The following is a 4,246-nucleotide window of genomic DNA, read 5'->3' as shown; positions in this document are numbered from 1 at the left end:
TGCGAGAAGGTGATTCGTTCTCCCAATAAATAGGGAAAGTCCTCGGACGCTGTGGGGAAACCTTAGGAGGTGGTTGATTCCAGGTATCGGGATTGTTGAATTCTGGATGGCGGAGATGGGGATGTTCATCTAGGAATGGAGTTTTGTGGTGATCGAAGATAATGCGATCCGAGATCGAAACCCTAGTAGGGTGATCGACATCGAAGGGGTGTTGTCGATCGATAGGTTGGTGGTGGTGGTGGTGGTGGTAAAGAAGGGGGAGAGGAGGTTGTCTTGGTGGTCGAGGTGAAGGTGGAAGAAGCTGGTGGTGATAAATACTCCGGTCGCCGGGAAACCTAGGAGGGGAGATGGGTACGTACCGGTGGTTGTGGTGAAACGGTGGTGGCTCCATTGGATCAATGTGCCCTGAAACCTCTTTGCTATCAGTTTTTCTTGGCTTAGTTCCTTATTGATTTTCAAGAAATCAAGTTTTCTTTTGATAGAAAAGAAATTCAAAGTTGATTGCAATTTATAGTAAGGGGGCCGATTTTTCTTGGTCCCACAGTGAATGGGATTCCCATTCAAACTTGACTTTGACCACGTTTTCAAACTTGAATGGCTTTGTTTGTTTAGATAGAAAATTTAAGAAAAAGAAGTTTTTTTTTGGGGGGGGAGGGTGAATTTTTTTTTTCATCCAAACACTACATGGCCTCTCTTCTGTAATGTGGAGTGTGGACAAATGACATCTCCATTCTGGCTGTTGAAATAGTTGGAAAAACAGGTTTCAATTTGACGAAGTCACCCAAGTTATGTCAAAATGTTGGAAAATTTAGTCAAGAGTCATGTAGACTTGACTAGAGAAAAAAATAACAAGACTTAGGGCCCGTTTGATAATGTTCCCAGAAATGCATTTCTACGTTTTTCTGTTCCTGAAAATGTAGAAACGGAGTGAAAAACATTTGATGAAAGTGTTTCATTTCACCTTGTTTTAGAAACAAAAATTGAAATTTATATCAATTTCTAGTACAAGAAACAAAAACGACGAAACCAGTTTCGCTCGTTTCATCGTTTCTGGAAACGACTTGTGAACATCATTTTTACCCCTGCCCGATAATATTGCCTTGACATTTCACCTCACGCTGAAGTTCTCTACTATAAAGAGAAGAAGGGCCTTCATACTCCAATGCAAATACAAACCAAACTCCAGCGACACCTCTCAAGGCAACCCTCTTGAAGACGATTGGAGGTCCCGTGAACTTCGCGTCTGTCTTCTCACTTGCAAAGATTTGTTCATGGTGCTGCAAATCGTACCCCGAGTAAGTTGTAAAGCAATCCTAGGTAAAGTTATAAAAGAGGCAAACTCGATCGATCTTCTACCTCAGATTATCCTTCCACAAGCTTCATGCGAGTTCAGGTACTGTAGATCTTCAAACTCAAGCTTTAGTGCCTTCAGTCCATCGACCCTTATGCTTCTCTCTATTCCTCTGCAAGGTAGGAGAATGTTCTCCCCAATTTTACGGGAACCCTAAAAATTTGTAATGGAAAATGTTGGAATATGTGAATAGAGTGATTGTTTGTTCCTTGATCCTACTTTGTAGAATTTCTCAATCGAAATTTCTAGCGGTTTAGAAGTCCAATGCGTTGGGTACGATCTACTTCAACTAATTTATTAGAAATCAGTGGTTTGCTTCAAGAATAGTAAGGGGATTTAAACCCTTTTCTGATTTTTACCATAATGCATGAGTGAATTTCTTCCTCTCATATGATTCAATTTTGTAGTGTTAAGGAACTATTGCATATTCCTGTGATTTTAAGGTGTTAGACCTTCCATCCTTATTTTGCTTTATTTTTTTTTATTTTTCCATTTTCATTTAAATGTTTATGAAATCAGTGATATATGTGTGGAATTGTGGAAATAATTCTTCGAAAATTGTGTGCACTTCCAGTGGCTATGATGCATGTTTTGTTGTTGGTACTTTACTTTCTTTTTTCTTCTCTTCTCACTACAATATATATGAAATCAATGATATCTTCTGCCATTTCTGTGCCAAGAAACAAGGTTTATCAAACACCTAAAAATCCGTTTCAAACGGTGCCTTAGATCATGAATTGTTCGAGTAAAATAAAATAAGTCTTTTCACTTGAGTCACTATGAATTCAGTAAATCTAGTTGTTTTTTAAAATATTATCAATTGTTCACTAATTTGACAATTATTGAATATGTTTGCAATGGTGTAAACTTAGGCTGTGTTTGGTATGCATTTTCATTTTGAGAATGCGCATTTCCATTCTGAAAATATAGAATGTGTTCTTAATCGAGAATGAGAACATTGTTTGGATAAAATGTTTGTTTAAAATGCATTCTTGATGTTAGAATGCTCAGACATTTTATCAAACACTTCATGGGCGGAATCTCCTCGGTGAAAATTCTAGACAACATTACATCAATAACTCTCAAAGAAAAATATAAAATTTTGAATGGTTCCTTAGATAGTATTGCTTAAATCGATCCTCAAATCCCAGAGGATGGTGACAACCCTCGCCTTCACGGCGACATTCGTCAAAGTTCTTGATTTTACGAGTTTTTAGAAAGAAAAGGAAACTGATTTTAAAGATTTGAAAGAATGAGATGTTATTCCTTTGGAGAGAAGGTGTCTTTCATAAGGTTAGTGTCGGGAAAAAGTACCCTTTGAGCAATGGGTTTGTCAGGCCTAGGAGAGGCTGTTTTTATACCCTGTAACGGCTCGGGTTGATCCACCACTGAGAACTAGATCCAAAGGGGTCCTGATCGGCCTCGACTAGTTATCTTTTTATCTATCTGAGTTTCGTCGGTGAGTTGTGATGTTCGGGTTTTGGACTTCATGCCTCTGTTCTGGTATGTCTCTTTCCCGTCGTTCAAACTCTTCTCGAAGTTCTGCTTCGTCTTCTCCTTCGTCTTCCCTATCTTCTTCTTTTTCTTCTATTGATTCTCTGTATGAGTTTGATTACTTACCTGATGACCACCTCATCCCTGCGACTCCATCCCCTCTGTTGAACCCTTATACTGTCTTTCCGAAGAAACGATCCACCTCTTCTGCATGGAAGACTTTAATTGCTCCTCGAAAGAAAACCCCTCCTCTGAAAGAGTTAGTTTAGGCCTCTAGATGTGACCAGTATCACATCCCTGCCACCGATAAAGAACAGTTGTTTACCCTAGAGATTCCGACTCCCCTCATTCCTCAGTGGAAAACTCAGGGTTATACCCATCTCCACTTTGGTGCGATTAAGCTCGCTCTCTCTTTCCATGGCAGGAAAGGTCTTCCCATGACTTCTCGGATCGCCTTTCTTGACAGTCGATTTTTACGGTATGAACAAGTCTACTTCTTGCTTTATTTGTGGCAAACATGGACACTTTGCTAAGAACTGTCCTAATGTTCGCAAGAAAGAGAAAGTTCTTCATATACTTGCTTCACTTCATCATGATGATCTACAAGATGCTGATCTTGAGTCCCTATATTCCCTGGATGCAGAACCTATTGATCTCTCACTATTTGCGATTGACTATCCTTTGAGCGATGGATTTGTCAGGCCTAGGAGAGGCCGTTTTTATGCCCTGTAACGGCTCGGGTTGATCCACCACTGAGAACTAGATCCAAGGGGGTCCTGATAGGCCTCGACTAATTATCTTTTTATTTATCTGAGTTTCGCCGGTGAGTTGTGCTGTTCGGGTTTTGGACTTCATGCCTCTGTTCCGGTATGTCTCTTTCCCGTCGTTCAAACTCTTCTCAAAGTTCTGCTTCGTCTTCTCCTTTGTCTTCCCGATCTTGTGCCGAGAGCTGGAGAATGGAGAATGGAGAATGCAGAATGCAAAATGGGAAAATATCCCATTCCAGAATGGGCTGCATTTTTTATCATGTTCTAGAATTTTGGGAATGGAATGCTTACCAAACAATGTTTTTAACGGTTTAGAATGTGTTATTGGTCCATAATGCATTCCAAGAATGCATACCAAACACAGCCTTAAAATTCAATTTTCACCATTAAAAAAGAGTTTGAAATTCAATGAAATGTGATTCTGTTATTAGTTTCATTTTTTTTTTTTTTTATTAATTTATATATATTTATTTTATTTAAAGATTAAATAGGGACTTACCCTGAATAGGTTTGACCAGTCCAAGTCACCCAATATTCTGAGCCATGAGGCTTCCTTGGGTTGGCCTATCCAAAAGGCCCTGGACAACATAGGTCTTTTCGTATCATAGATTGGTTGGCAACATGTGTCATATAT

This window comes from Macadamia integrifolia, chromosome 2 (assembly GCF_013358625.1).
Source record: "Macadamia integrifolia cultivar HAES 741 chromosome 2, SCU_Mint_v3, whole genome shotgun sequence".
NCBI classification, from domain to species: domain Eukaryota; kingdom Viridiplantae; phylum Streptophyta; class Magnoliopsida; order Proteales; family Proteaceae; genus Macadamia; species Macadamia integrifolia.
The sequence above is the reverse complement of the archived record's forward strand: the minus strand, read 5'-3'. Positions refer to the sequence as shown.